The 17,012-nt window shown below is 41.2% G+C and overlaps 1 protein-coding gene across 6 annotated transcripts in view; it reads right to left on the bottom strand.

Annotated features, from left to right (window-relative positions):
- The window catches only part of LINGO2 (leucine rich repeat and Ig domain containing 2), a 2,057,065-nt gene that overhangs the window by 1,349,345 nt on the left and 690,708 nt on the right, over positions 1 to 17,012 (bottom strand). The gene's annotated exons all lie outside the window — the stretch shown is intronic.

Below are 17,012 nucleotides of genomic sequence, written 5' to 3'. Positions count from 1 at the left end.
AGAGGTTCCTCTTGTACTTCCCAACACAGAACAGTCATAGGTGTGAGTACGGGGGGGTCCTGGTACGCACAGGCACCCCCTAATATTTGGCAACCCCCTTACACATGCCTGCTGCCGCTACGGTGATCGCTAAGCCTGCCTATTGTAAACCCTGTTCCCTCACCCGCTGCACCCACCACACGGTCTGGCAGCTGGCCGGCCGCACACCCAGGATGGGTTATTGATTCATATACATGGGTAACATAATCCTCCTCCCTGCTCCTCCTAACTGCGCACTGTGACGTGATGATGTCACACCACGTGCATACCCCCCCCCGCGTTTCCGCTCTCTCCTCATCCTCATTGTGTTTATGCCAACACCACAGACCGCAACGTTTCGCTTAGGAGGAGGTGAAGTAAGTTCAAATTCATACAAATAATGACAATCTATTACTCAGCAGAGAGACAGAAAGAGGACTGTGACTGTCTGAGTGAATGACATTAAATTGTAATAGTTTTAAGTAAATTGCTCCAGCTATACCTGCTCCTGCTGGGGAAAGAGAGGGGCCAGCCAGGGAAGAATATACAGTTGAGTATATTATTATTAATAATGTACTATTATTGTTATTATTATTATTATTATTATTATTATTATTATCATCATCACTTATATTACACAGTACATCATATACTGTGTAATATACAGTAAGTAAAAATAATACATTATTGATAATATATGTCTCAAAGGATTAGGATATAATATATGGTAGTATATGCAAATTTAAAATATATTGAACAGATTATATATATATATATATATACATACACACACACACACACACACACACACACACACACACACACACACACACCAGTGTATGTATGTATGTATATATATATATATATATATATAGATATATATATATATAGATATAGATATGTATATATTTATTTATGCATATATGGTATGCCATTAAAATACAGCCCGTCGGGATCCCAGCTGTCTCAATACCAACTACGGGATCCCAACAGGGATCCTATACCGCCGCCAGAATACAGGTGAACTAGGTGATTTCCCCTCTATTCGTGTCCATGACACCCATAGAGGGAGAGCCTGCAGTATGGCGAGCACTGCGAGCCCGCAAGGGGCTTCGTTGTGCTCACCCCCCTGCCAGCATTCAGGTGCATGGGATGCTGATGTCGGTTTACTGACATTCAGCATCCCATGACTGGCATCCCATACCGATCCTATATATATATATATATATATATATATATAAAGTGGTAAGTGCAGCTGTGTACCCAGCTTCTGGGGTGGCGAGTGCTATGTTACGTGCACCCCACCCTATGAATGGTAAGTGCAATGCTGTACCCCACTTCTGGGGTGGTGAGTGCTGTGGTTTTCTATTTGTGTATATGACGGGGTTAATCTATGGTTAACTCTTATTAACCGTTGCCACAAGCTTTCTCACGCACCCCTGTGTGGACTCAATTATCATGAACCTGTCTCAGCTGTTCCTTAGCAATCTATCTAAGCCAATGTAAGGTGACTAGTGTACCTTTAAAATCCATCAAGTGTGTGGTAGGCGCACATTAAATCTAGCAGGCAGATGAAGGGTGCACCAGCAGTGAAGTAGTCAGGTTTTAAGACTCTGTGATAGTGTAGGAACTGCATATATATATATACTGTTCAGAAAAGCAGCACTCACCTAAAAATACATATACTTCTTCGGTGCCCTCCTGGGTGTCCTCTAGCATGAGGTCCAGTCTAAATATGCATGAAGGCGGCACACTGGTGTAAATAAGACTCGGAATCAGGATAAATCTGAATTCCAAATGTTGAACCTATCTCCTACTGCCCATGGAGTCTTATTTACACCCATGCGCCACCTTCATGTATATATATATATATATATATATATATATATAAAAACATTTACTACACCACTTTGGGCGCCATGATATAGATTTTCTGTATTATGTGTTATCAAGGTCCACATATTTACCCAAACCACCTATATATGTGGCTGTTGCTACACATTACAATATGCAATCGAATCACCTGGGTGTATTAATAAGCATAGGCAGGGACAGGTGCTCTGTAAAGGAGCCCATCCCTGTGATGTGCTCAGTGAGCTGCAGGGGTGGGGGGGTCTTAGCATGTGCGCCCAGCATTACTGTACATGCACAGTCACCACTTCTGGGGAGAGTACCCGGGAGAATCCTCAGACGGTTGAGATTGCTGTAAGTAGCCCTTAGGCTACACTAGACTACCGCCATTTTCAGTTAGCGGTAGCCAATTTCGGGAATTCCCTATATTAGTTTGCGTTGAGTGGCAATATGTGGTTCCGGACACGTCCAGTAGGTGATTTAAGCGACACCCAATAGGTGGGGCTAGACACGCCTCTCCAATCGTGCACTCCTTAATAAAATGTGTTGCGCATGCCTATGAGAACAGTCTACACCTCTGTGAAATACTTCATAAAAATTATACTACCAGTCATCATGGCATGATTTCTAAAGTTAGAGCTGTGAAGCTTCCTTTTTATACTACACAAATTAAGTGCCAGTATAACCTTGTCAATAAATGTGTTATTGCACGGAAAATGCAGCACCAAGTCTGACATTAAAAGCAGTGTATTCAATTTGTTGTTCATCCAAATTTGTTTACAATAACTGGAAAGACCTGTTGTATTTTCTTAAGTAGTATAAAAAGTTTAATAGTTTAAACTTTTTAAAATATCAATTTCTGCTAACTTAGGTTGATCCTAAAATGTCATCACTAATTGTCATCAATGCAATCTGCCAATTTGAATCCTCTGGAAATATCCTGACTGCCTGCAGATCATAATTTTATTTAATTTACAAAATTAGAAAGAATATAAAAAATTTTTGTGAAATCAGGAACTAAATTTGTCCCAGAAGCACTTCAGAAGGAGAGGGGTTAGAGCAAATACTATTTAAGTACCTCCATAAAACAAGTGAAAACATGTAATGTTTACTTCACATTTTATCTTGGATAGTTACAGCAGTCAGAATATTTACTAGGGATAATGAGATATCCATAAATTCATCTTAAAAACCCTCAAGGCATAAAGATGTGATGCCCTGATTTAGATACAGTTTACAATATTAAATTCAAGTGCTAAGATACTTTGCTGTTTTCTATTGATATAAAGTCTGCAAAGAAATTCATTTTTCATTATCTTAAATTCATTTTTTTTGCTTCACTGTTAATCATAGCCAGGGAAATATAAGTCTAGTCTTAGAAATATGTCCACCGTGACAACAGCAAGCAGACTTTTGCTTACTGAACAGGAATTTTATGACGGCTGTGTCTTGCTCTTTTGTTATAAAGTTCAGATAATATTCTTCTTCTCCCTGATTCTGCAGAATAATAATCAACAATCCACTGGTGAGTGAAGTCAAAACTTTCTATTTTACTAATTATTGACTGTAATTATTAATCTTGTTAATTATCAAGTCCTGCAAAGACAGGTGTCAAAGTATATTAACAAATTAAATTTATGACTGGAGCCTTCTTTACTATTATAAAGGCAAATTCGCTATTGTATAGAGGGCAATAATAATATGCTAAGTTCACTTAGTGAATAAATATTGTGCATATCCAATGCATACATGATAAATAGAGCACTTACATATGCATATTTAAAGTTAAATAATGTAATAACATATATATTTTTTATTACATGTATATTACATTTAAGTATTAACTACTTAAATGGGAATATTTTCTCCAAAAACAGCTCAGAAATTGTCAGTTTTTTATGATTAAATTAGGTTACGAACATTTATTGAAAGTATGTCCAATACAATTTTCTTTAAAAAAAAGTCTATATATATATATATATATATATATATATATATATATATATATAAAAAATAAAACATCGGTAGAAACATTGATGGTCGGAACATCATGACCATTGTGACTTAAGTTTCCCAGCATCAGATACTCTCTGCAACCCCTCGAGCTCCTCGGGAAGGTGAGGGGCTGGCTGCTTTTTTTGACATTTACACAGTGACTGCTAATATCTGCAGCTGCTGGGTGGGGGGTGCTGCCGGGCTGACCGAACAGCAGTGATCAGCAGAATGGCATGCTCTGGGGTGATGGAAATCAGGAAGCAAAAGGACTAGAGATTCCTCTGACAGCTGCAATTGCAGGAAGCTTCTGTTCGGGAGGCTGTCAATTGACCACCTGTTGGGATCCTGGCGGTCAGGATATCGATGCCGGAATCCCAACACCAGCTGAAATACCAGTGGTCAGAGTCCTGACCACCGGCTGGTTACCCCTCTTGGGTGGTGGTCCACAACACCACCCGGGGGGGAATAGAAACCTGTGGCGAGCGCAGCAAGCCTGAGAGGGGATACGCTGCACTCGCCATTGGGATCCTGGATGTCGAGCTCCCGGCGTCAGTCTCCTGACCGCCGGGATCCCGACCGCTTGGATTTTGTACTGATCCCTTCTATTCCTGCAGCCACACAGTTAGCTTTCTGACTAGTTGCATCAGATGTGACCATGTCAGGAAAAGCCCAGCCTGGTTTGGTCACATCTAATGCGACCATGCCAGGCAAGTGGTTAAATATACAGTAGCTGAGAAAGCTAGTTACAGATTAGTGGTATTTTAAACCAACATTCTCTGGGTGGTAACTACTGTACCCAGTGTTACAGGATTTTTACGTGTATCTTCCCGCACCTTTCAATTTCTGTCACCCTTCCTGTCTCTCTCTGTTTCATCGCTGTTCCCCACTCTCTGTAGCTTTAATCTCTCTATACCCTTTTCTGTCTTACTCTCCTTCATCTCTATATTCCTCTCTCTGCTCTCTGTCCCTAATATCCTACATCTCCCTTCGGGAATCATGGGTGCAAGGAGGGGTTCAGGGTGTGTATTGGGTGGTGGTAACTCATTCCTGGCACTGACAAGTGTCTTTTTCCACCTTCCCTCCTCTGTCCTCCATCATTCTCTCTCATTTTGGTACCTCATTTACCCCCTGCTCCCCCTCTGTCTCTCTGTCTCACACACACATATACATTAGTATCTATCTCCACACCTCCCTTCCCTCCCCCTCTCTCTCTCTCTCTCTCTTACAGTTCTGCCTCCCCATCCCACCACTACCCTATCTCTCTCCTTCTAATTTCGGTCATCGCTCTATCATTTCCCTATCTCTATTGCCCTAAAACTCTCCCTCTCTCTTTCTCATCTCTGTTCCATCCCTCTCTGTCTGATCGGTCCCCCTACTCTCAAGGGTGTGTGTGTGGGGGTTATGAGTAGGGAGGCCTCCAGCACAGGTGCTGAGAGAACTCAGGTAACTTTCATGTTCTCCCAAACAACACTGAGTGGAGAAGAGAAGCTATGGTATGACAGGTAGTCATTGAGAGGGAATGGAATACAGGGACTTCTTTCAGTTTCTTATATCTGATATAATATTAATAAAAATATTGAATTTAAAAGTGGTAGCCCCCCCCCCCCTTCCCCTAGAGCTCAATATACTCACTGGTACTCAGTAGCTCCAAGGGAATAACTCTTGGCAATAGGAGCTTAAAGTAATTGTGATGTTGGCACAAGATATAATGAAGTCTAAGGTAGCATACTGAGGGATATTGCAATGAAGCAGTTAATACGAATAGAGTTCACTTCCATACTTTATAGGCTTTGCATATTATCAGTAACTAGCTCCTTCAGAAGCAGTTATAGAGGCATATTTATCACAATCTGCATTTTTAATGTGAATGTGATAAAATTAATTTATGTACATTTGCAAATTGAACATTATTATTTTCATGCAAATTCACAAACGGGCTCCGATAAGGGTCCATCTTGGCAAAGAGTGTAATGCTATCACACTGCTTTCTGGTTCAGGTCCCCAGCAGCCAATGCGCATGTACAATCACTGGGGAGCAATATAGAGGGAGTCGGAGTCTCCCTCTACATAAAAATCTAAGAATTTGGAGCCCATAGATTACTACAGGATAAAACATCTGGAATTGGCATTGATAGGGCAATAATTAACTATGCAAAGATCAAATGAAAACAATTTGATCTGGAATTGGCATTGATAGGGCAATAATTTATTAACTATGCAAAGAACAAATGAAAACAATGTATTTATCTGGAATACATAGATGTCATGAATGGGTGTACTTCCTTCTCAAAGTCAGAATGAAAAGAAAAAAATTCTACATGGTTTACAGGAGGATTAAATAGGCATGTTCCAGTACACATATGGTAAAAATCATGACTAGCCCTATTTACATATTAAAGCTTAATAGGAGTTAGTTGCTTATGATGAGCACATCAATGTTTATTATTATAAACAAAAATGGACTACATGACTAGTAAGAACAAGAGTCAGCTGTTAAGAAGGAGACATTATCCTTATATTTCTGTACATCTGACCTCCTTTTTTAAAGTCTTTCAGTGAACAGTTGTGACAACAGGTTTCCCATATCTCTATGTAAGTGTTAACATGGAGTCATAAGGTTAGTTATTTAGGTACTCCCTGGTCTTATCAATACATCTTAAGAAGAATGTACCCTTAATCATTCAGCTTCTGGTCTTATGGATTCACATTACCTTGACAGCATTATCCTATCAGGGCCAATCTCCAGAATCCTTCAAATTCCAGAACTTAGTAAATCTGACAGTTTTGCAGCCCCCATAGAAATTAATGAGGGCTGTGGCTGCAGTCAGAAATGGAGGGATCACAGTAGATAACAGCAAAATCTTCTGCAATCCTTCCATAATCAGTGGCGCCAAAAGGGGGAGGGAGCGGGTACTAATTACCTGGGCTCAGGCCTGATGGAGGCGCCAGGGGGGCCTGGGCCTGCCGTTCGCCCGGCCCACTTACCTGTCAGTCTGAGCTGCAGTATGTGTATGGAGGTGACTTCCTTTGTGTAGCAGCAGGAAGGCAGGAAGGCAGGATAGCGATTGCACTGATCGCGTCCCCCTCATCCTGGATGCATTGCACAATGGCACCCACCTTTAGAGCGTATAGCACCATAAATACATTTTATTGAGGATCAAATTCTAATAGCACATAAAAGTGGCCTCATTGTGCCAATAAAATGTGTAAACAATTTCAGCTCAATTAGTTACTATATTCTGAAGGAAGCAGAAGCCTAAATTAGTGAAATTTTCATAAAAAACACGAAAATTGCAATTGGTCTTCCACAACTCAAATGTGAGTTAATTTGAATGAGACAGCATTTACCTGCCAAAGATTTGGTGTGAGTGACAGAGCAACAGCAATGACAGTTACTTCTTTGCTTAAAGATGTTGGTCTAACATAAACAGATTCTCCCAACATCATATCAGAATTTTTTTTTAAATCAGATGATAGAAACAAAAGGTACAAGAAGAGTTGAAACTGCAGGCAAAACAAAATACTGTTTCACTTAAAGCCATATACTTTGACGGTCGAAAGGACGACTCTTGAAACAAGGAGCAAAATTCTACAGGTACCTACTCTCTATCAAAGAAGAACATATTTCCATTTTATCTGAGCCTGCATCCAATTATGTAAGTCATGTAGTATCTAAATCAGGGAATTCTTGTGACATTTACGACAGCATCTATGAAGTTTTGATTTGTGAAGGAGGTACTGAGGAGCTTTTAGTTGTAGGTTGTGATGGCACAATTGTCAACACGAGAATGAAGGGGGTGTCATTCGATACCTGGAAGACAAGCTTGGTTGAATCATTTGGTGGGTATTATGTCTCCACTTCAAAGGACTTCCAATTCAAAGTCTCTTTGAAGTCATGGATGGTATCACATCTGGCCCAAAAATAATTAGTGGGCCTTTCAGTTCAAAACTGAAAGGTTGTGAATCTCTACCAGTAGTCCATTACGTATCAATTGCTTGTACCTGATATTTAATTTGCAGATCTGAGCATGGATCATAAATACTTGCTAGAAATCTCTAGGGTGATTTAGTCAGGCATTTATCCACCTGTTCTGAGCTGTTGTGATCCTGTCAGTTTTAACCATGCTCACAGGCTGGCTTGTGCAAACTGAATATTACATGTGTACATATCTACTGAAAGGCCCTCAGCCAAATTGAAAGATATTTCAAAGTACTTACTTTACATTTACTTTCCAATGTGGTTCAAAATAAGGAGTAGTAGCTAATTAAGGATTGCAGTTCTTTGAGTTTATCCAGCAGACTTGGTACCTATGCCAGAACTACTTATGTGCTGTTGATGCTTCATTTGTTCAAAATTCTTTCTTTGCTCTCCTGGAAAATTTGCTTTTAGAAGAGATGCTCAAATTTTGCTTAGACGCATTAAGGGACAGCTGCTGTTATTGACAGATGCAGAAATGTACCAACCATATTCTGTCGAAAATCAATTTCTGTGCTGATGACTACCACAGAATCGATTGGTCCTCCATTCAAATTTTGACTCTGCAAGTTCTCAAGAACATACTGAGCCAGGAGTTGAAAGAAAAGCTTATAGGGTAACCTTGAGTCCAGAACCTGGGAATTCTATCCCTGTCACACTGTTGCAGTGCAACATTTAGTCAAGTTCGTTACGGCAACATCCAATCAAGCCTGCAGCAGTGATGCAGGGGATGGCTTTATCCATTGCTCATTATTATCCTGGCAAACAGTCATCAAATTTGACAACAAGAGCCAGTATCCTCAGTAAGGGTGGCTGTTAGTGCAAGATGGTATGGCGATAAGTTAAGCTATAATTAATTATTTATAATACAAAATGTGTAAAAATAAATGTAAAAAATTGAAAAAATAAAGAAACAAACTGAACTCAGTGTGCAGCCACCTCCATGTGGTGGGTTCTGGGCTCATCAAGAGCACAAATAACTGAAGACATAAATGGCAAAAACAATTGCCTTGGAAAACACTTAAATCTTTGTCTTTTTTGTGTGAAAATTTCCAAAATACAGGCCTCTACTTCTAACCGAAAATAATAACAGGTCAAGTTGAAATTTTTTACGTTTTATTGGCCCAAAGAGGCAACTTTTCAGCACTATTAGAGTAGGACCCACAAAAAAAGTTTTTTCAACCCACCCTACTGTATACCTTGTAACATGTTGCCCTAGCCTTTATTTCTCCTGACCTAGAAGTAATGTGGGGACTATATGGCTGATCCATTATTTCCCTGTGTTTTGTATCATCATTTTACTATGTCCAGTGCCAAAGAGGAGAATTTAAATCTGAAGTGATAGCATTGGATGCCTGTTCTGCTGCCCGTTAATCTTATATGGACGAGTCTCAGGTATTTCAGGAATGCACACTATTTGATATCATCTATTTTTACAGTGAACTGATATTTCTTTGGACAAAGCTGTGGATTTGGAGAATTGTGAAAGGCTAACTAATGTGTGTATCTGGAGTGTCTAAGAGGCAGATGTATTAACCTGGAGAAGGCATAAGGAAGTGATAAACCAGTGATAAGTGCAAGGTGATAAACACACCAGCCAATCAGATCCTAACTGTTAATTTACATATTGGAGCTGATTGGCTGGTGCCTTTATCACCTTGCAGATATCACTGGTTTATCACTTCCTTATGCCTTCTCCAGGTTAATACATCTGCCCCTAAATTACTACCTTGGACATGGGGGGTCATTCTGAGTTGATCGCTAGCTGCCGTTGTTCGCAGCGCAGTGAACAGGCTAAAAATTGGCATTTCTGCGCATGCGTATGCAGCGCCATGCGCAGGCGTGTCGTACGGGTACAATGAGCATCATGGGTTTGCACAGAGTGTAATGAACATTCCAGTCGCACGGCCGAACGCAGGAAGATTGACATGAAGTGGGCGTTTCTGGGTGTCAACTGACCGTTTTCAGGGAATGCTTAGAAAAACGCAGACATGGCAGAAAAAACGCAGGCGTGGGCGTTCGCTGGGCATTCGCTGGGCGGGTGTGTGACGTCAAAAGCCGTCCCTCCGTCATTAGATTCAATGCACATGGGTGGTCATTCCGAGTTGTTTGCTCGCTGCTATTTTTAGCAGAATTGCTAATAGGCTAAAATCCGGCAGTTCTGCGCATGCGTATACACTGCAGGGCGCACGCGTTAAGCAATTTTACACAAAACTATGCTATTTTACTCACGGGCGAACAAAGCTTTTCAGTCACTCTGTTGATCAGAGAATGATTGACAGGAAGTGGGTGTTTCTGGGTGGTAACTGAGCGTTTTCCGGGAGTGTGCTAAAAAACGCAGGTGTGCCAGCAGAAAACGCAGGAGTGGCTTTAGAAACGGGGGAGTGGCTGGCCGGATGCTGGGCATGTTTGTGACGTCAAACCAGGAACTAAACGGACTGAGGTGATCGCAATCTAGAAGTAGGTCTGGAGCTACTCAGAAACTGCAAGGAAATATTTAATAGCAGAATTGCTATTCTTTCGTTAGCAATTCTGCTATGCTAAGATACACTCCCAGAGGGCAGCGGCTTTGCGTTTGCATTGCTGCTAAAAGTAGCTAGCGAGCGAACAACTCGGAATGACCACCATGGAGAGTAACTTCAGGGCTGGTCTAGTTTTGCACAAAATGATTTTGCAGATGCTCTGCTGCACAAGCGTTCACACTTCTGCAAAGCAAAAAAAAACTCCCTAGTGGGTGGCAATAATGCATTTGCATGGCTGCTAAAAGTAGCCAGCACGCGATCATCTCAGAATGACCCCCATGGATCCCTGTCTTAAGAGACTATTCCCAACAACGGCTGAGTTATTGATACATATAGAGCAGAAAAAATGAGATCCTTAAGCTTCTCTTGTTTAAAACAAAGAAATTAATCACCATGGCTAGACAGTGCTCTTCATAAATCCTTTTTGAGGGCTCTCAGATTCATTTTTTCAGGACCCGGCTCCTTCTACTATAGCTATAGTTTGACTATCGTTTCTGAGGGTTCCTGTACAGGACGCAAAAATGTGTGCAATACTTTTGGGAAGTCCTTTATCATGGGAGAAAACATGTTATTAAGGATTTTATTACATGCCATATGTATAATGTGATTTATGGTATAGAATGTTCTTGTGACAAGTTCTATATTGGTAGAACTAGCAGGCCACTAAAGATAAAAATAGGTGAACACTTGCGCAATATACAAAAAGGTTTAGACACACGTGCACTTTCTAAGCACTTTAAGGAAGTTCATCAATGCGATGTCAAACACAAAAAATGTAATGGTCTAAAAAAAGATTACAGCTAGTGTGAGAATGAATGACATTACTCAAAAATTATGCGTTGTACGATAAATGTTATCTACAATTTTAGAACTTTAAGTCCTTTAGGTCTAAATAAAGATTTTGAAATTAAGTGTTTTTTTTTTTTTTGTAAAAGAGCTGTGTCTGGCTTTTATTTTTAATTTTATCTACACCTCCATTTTAAAGCCTTTTATTGATTACACATTCTTTATATTTTGGGACTGGGTGAGATCATAAGCCAGTCTATGTCTGGAAATAGGTGTTACCTTTTTTAAATTTATTAGAGGTATAAATATCAGTACAGTGACACTTCCTTCTCATGCCTTGAGGAATATACATGCCCTAGAAACAAAATTCATTGGAAAGGATAAACTTTACTGGGGTACTGCCTGAACTCTGCTTGGCTGGTGGACAGGGCATTCCGGGGATGCCTGGCTTATAATTTAACAACTGCCCGTGTGGGTCATTCAGACCTGATTGCACACTAGTTTTTTCTGCTGTGCTGTGATCAGGTCAGAACTGTGCATGCGTATGCACCGCAATGCGTAGGCGCATTGCAATGGTACAAAGTGGATCATTGCTGTGCGACATGTTTTACGAAGAATCCATTCACACAGCCGATCGCAAGGAGATTGACAGGAAGAGGGCATTTGTGGGTGGTAACTGACCGTTTTATGGGAGTGTTTGGAAAAACACAGGTGTGTCCAAGTGTTTGCAGGGCGGGTGTCTGATGTCAATTCCGGGACCAGACAGGCTGAAGTGATCGCATCAGCTGAGTAAGTTCTGGGCAACTCAGAAACTCCACAAAACTTTTTTGTACCGCTTGGCTGCACATGAGATCGCACACATGCAAAGCAAAAATACACTCCCCTATGGGCAGCAACTATCTGATCGCAGCAGTGCAAAAGAAAAACCCCAGCGAGCGATCAGGTCTGAATAAGGCCTCTTGTATCTACTGTTTGCATAGTAGACATTAATCTAGTGAGAATCCAACTTATCTCTGTTATATGAATGATTTTATATGTCATTTGTTTTGAATGAAACTTTGTTACACTATTTGAAGCTTTGTAAACATTTCATATGATTATACTAGAGGAGTGTTGGGATGCTAACTCTGAAAGTCAGGGATGTGCAGTGAGATAAATGGCTCAAGAAGTACTGGCTAGTACCAGAGCCAGATGTACACACAATATATGAGCCAAAGATTTCATGTGGGCATCATGTAAAGATGCAGCAGTGCATCCTGCTGGATATTTGGTGGGTTTTGATCAGATATGTGTGAAGAGATAGCCAGGGGAGGCACTGACCCACATGTCATAGACTTTTCACTGCAGTTTTATATGTATTCACAGACAAAGGGGGTACAGATGCACTATGCGATCATTACATTTCAATATAATAAAATATAATCTATCATAAGAGGTTGTTAGTATATTGTTTGCCAATGATATTGGCATGCCCACCAATCATCCAGGTCACCTCTTGTCGAGCAGGTCCCTAACACTATGGCAAGAGATGACCTGGACGATTGGTGGGCCGGCCGATATCATTGGCCAATGATATACTAACAATACTGTTATTGCTGAGCATGTTGAAAGAAATCTTAGGTTAACGGAAGATATTTTGATAAAGGCAACAGAGCCCACTTCCTTTTGGCTAATAAAGTCTGGGCCAAAAGGAAATTTAGAATATGAGCCTAAACAAATAAACATTTTTAAACAATATTTCACAGTTTTATAAAATGCGGACTCATCAGTATGTCACTTCCAAACACATTAGTGCGAAAAATTATATCTAAACTCCTGTGCCCTGCAAATGTAGGGTTTGGTTTCTGTTAATCTCTTAAACATGGCTATTACAGAAGAGAAATTTGGCTCTAAAGAGATATGAACCCCCCCCCCCCCCCCCCCACCTCCCAAAGCCCTGGGCCCATTTGGGTTCACAATGGCATATTATAAGAGCTTTACTTAGCAGCTACCTCCACATATAGTCTGCCTGGTCAATAAGGTTCTGCATGGTAAGCATTTTCATCCTGATTCTGCAACATCCCAGATAATAGTGCTGCCAAAACCATCCTCCGCTTCCACCTGCATCTACCTAACCTTGTTCACCCTTAGCGACACAATACCTCTATGCTCCATAAGCATCACAACACCCTCTGCCATGTTATGTTAATGTGTGTTATTGACCCTCACCTATTCAAAGTGACAGGAAAGAATTGTAAATTAATGTTATTGAGGTTATTAACACTGTAGGAACAACAGCTGGCCCAAATTACATAATGTTAACCGTTTTTAGCAGTTTTAAAACAATACAGATCCAAAACCAAAACTGAAAAATACATAAGGTGGTTATGGCAAAACTGAATCCAAACCCCAATGACAAATTAGAACCAAAATCAGCAAAAGTGGGCCAGTGTACTTCTCTAGTTTGTATCTACCCTCCTTCTTTCACTATCAATATCTACAAACAGAATCATAATTTTTCTCCAGTCACAAAGTAAAACCTATAACTTTAGATTACCGTCAATTTTTTATATTCTCTGTATGTACTTGGTCGGTAAGGAAGGCAATATATCTATAATATATCATTCTATTATGTCTACAGCATCCCCTTTGTACAAGCTTAACAAGTGGGCATGGGAAGGTGACCTTTTTTTATTTTTTGACAAAGAAAAATGGGATGCCATATGTTTGGAACTCCAGCATCTGTCTGTCTGCACTACCTGTATACTTATCTACTGTACATTGTGAGCCACCAAGCCTGCAAGGGGACTGGTACCGCTGACACCACTGCCAGCATTCTGGAGGGTGGGATGCCGCTGTTGAGATGTTGACAGCCGGCATCCCACCTAGCCGGGATATAGTATGTATTCCATAAAAGTGTACATAATTTCCTGTATTAAAATACACACAGCAGTGCTCATCCTGCAGGGGATTCAAACATGTGCCATAGTCAGGTATTTAGTATTTAGTTGGTTTAGTTAAGTAATGCTGGCACTTCATTGGTGTCACACATAAAGAAGAGGGAATGCAGTTTCTAACTGACCAAGCCTTTGCTTAGCAGTTGTAAAGGATTAAATATTGTTTACTATTGGATTTTTAGGGCAGGGGTGCTGAACACAAATGAGGACACATCTATGCACACAAAAGCAGAGTGTTAATTACACATTTCGGTGCCCTGTGTACATAAAGGACATTGGTGCCCCCCTCCACTAACCAGTATATGGTGTGCCAAAAAAATCAAGTGTGGACACGCAGGTAAAAGTGCATGACCCCACAATAGTACCCCCATTTCAAATGATGCCACACAGTTGTACCCCTTATACCCCTTTCAGACAAAGAAAAGAACTCGGTAATTTCCCGGCACTGGAAGGGTCAACCCGGGATTTTTTCTGTCTGAAAGGGTCAACACGGGACTGGATTTCTGAGACTTCAACTCAGGTTTCTACCTGGGGTTTTCCCTGATCTTACATGGGTTGCCAGCTGTCTGAAAGGGTCCGGCATGGGATTTTAGAAATGGGTTGCGGTTAACAGCACTTATCGGCTGAGTTGGCGGGGCACTGGCAACTTGCTGAGCAGCAGGGTCTCTCTGATTGGCTGAGCAGGTATGGCACTGGCGCTGGCATCTGAGGTCACAATTGTGCTGCAGAAGAGATGGATGAGAGAGATAGCATGGCGCAGTGGAAGGAGGAAGAGATCCAGGGGCTGCTTAGAGGGTAGGAGGAGATCTGGAAGCAGATTTCTGGGACAGTGAAGGACGCCACAGTGTACACCAACATTGCCAAGATACTTACCTCAAGGGGCATAGGGTCTCATTCTGAGTTGTTTGTTCGCTAGCTGTTTTTAGCAGCAGTGCAAACGCTAAGCTGCCACCCTCTGGGAGTGTATCTTAGCTTAGCAGAAGTGCAAATGAAAGGATCGCAGCGCTGCAAAAAATAAAGATTGTGCCGTTTCAGAGTAGCTCGATACTTACTCCTACCTTGAGATCACTTCAGAATGTTTAGTTCCTGTTTTGACATCACAAACACACCCTGCGTTTGGCCAGCCACTCCCCCGTTTCTTCAGCCACTCCTGCGTTTTTATCTGGCACGCCTGCGTTTTTCAGCACACTCCCTGAAAATGCTCAGTTACCACCCAGAAACACCCACTTCCTGTCAATCACTCAACGATCAGCAGTGCGACTGAAAAGCGTTGCTATACCTTGTGTGAAACTACATTGGCTTTTGTGAAAGTATGACACGCGTGTGCAGTGCGCACCATATGCATGCGCAGAAATGCCGATTTTTAGCTTGATCGCTGCGCTGCAAACAACGGCAGCTAGCGATCAACTCAGAATGACCCCTATTGAGTGCACACAGCAGCAGGTAGTGAATAAATTGAAAGCTCTCAGAAAATACTACAACAAAGTTCACGACCACAACAGGAGGAAAAGTGGTGCTGCTAGACTGCAGTGGGCTTACTATGATCAGTGCAATGAAGTTTTTGGCAATTCTGCACTGGTTAAACCTATTTCCATTACATCGTCCAGTTCTGCGTCCTCACGAAGCGCTACCCCGGAGAACAGTCAATCCATTCCACCAACGCCCCAATGTTCTGTGATAACATCACTGAGATCAGCAACACCAATCCAATGGCTGCTGTGAGGGACCCAGTCACCAATATTATCGAGGTTGATGCCAGTGGAAGCAGCTCAGGGACTCCGGCTGGGACACCGACTTCTGTACAGACTGAGACCCCAAAGTTGCAAAGGAACAGCAAGTTGTTTTTGTTTAACTTTACACACACTTAAGATATTTGTTTTATTTAAAATCCAGATTACAGTATGGGCTATATTCCACAATGATGTTGTTTGCACTTGTTACTATTTTTAAATGCTGCATTACATATTCAGTTCCGGACTGTCATGTATTTCATCAATATGAGAAGGTCACATTAGCTGTTGCACCATTTATGAGTAATAACGACTGCTAACAACATCATAGGCCTGTACACACCTTTAGAAAGAATAAATCGTGCATAGCATGCAGTGTTTGTACAATTGCGCACTTCCATCACACATGATATCTTTGTCTTGACCGATACTCAAAATGTATTTGTTGCAGTGTGCAGCTAGTGCACAGGAGGTAGGAGTCCTCAAGCACATATATGCTGACATCACTGCGATGTGATTTTTAAATTGTTTTTTTTTAACCTCAATTTCTAGTATTTGACGTAAGTGAACAGAAGAAAAAAAACTTCAAAGATGGAGTGAGCAGCGCACATAATGACAAGAATCCCAGTCAATCAGCTGCGAGATTCCAATTCTGAAATGCAGGCACAGGAGGATGCCCGACTACAATGCTTTTTTGACAACGAGAAAGAGTTACAAAATTAATTTCTCACACAACTTGTGGTTATGCATGAATGCATTTCTAGGGAAAACAGAGAGGCACAGATGTCTTTTCTTAATGGTCTGGTGTCTAGATTACACAATCCGCACCCTGCACACACTTATCCAGTGTATCCTCCTCACTATTCTGAGGGTCATTTTTCCAACTACCAGCATCATAGAAGAGGCATGCAGTTTAGGAAAAAAAAAAAACCTCAAATCCACCTAATGCTGCTACACAAGTCACTGTGCATAATAGTCCAGATGGCACAGAGAATACTACTCACTATGGCACAACACTGCGCGTAGCAGTCCACATGCCAATAAGCAGACCAGTCCTGATGGTACAGTGCATAGCAGTCCACATGCCACTGTGTATAATAGTCCAGATGACACAGTGAATAATCCTCCACATGGCACTGTGCATACTTACCAAGACAGGGACTAATACTCCACATGGCACTGTGCATACTTACCCAGA

This window comes from Pseudophryne corroboree, chromosome 1, assembly GCF_028390025.1.
Source record: "Pseudophryne corroboree isolate aPseCor3 chromosome 1, aPseCor3.hap2, whole genome shotgun sequence".
NCBI lineage: Eukaryota > Metazoa > Chordata > Amphibia > Anura > Myobatrachidae > Pseudophryne > Pseudophryne corroboree.
This window is presented reverse-complemented; position numbering and strand designations above follow the sequence as displayed.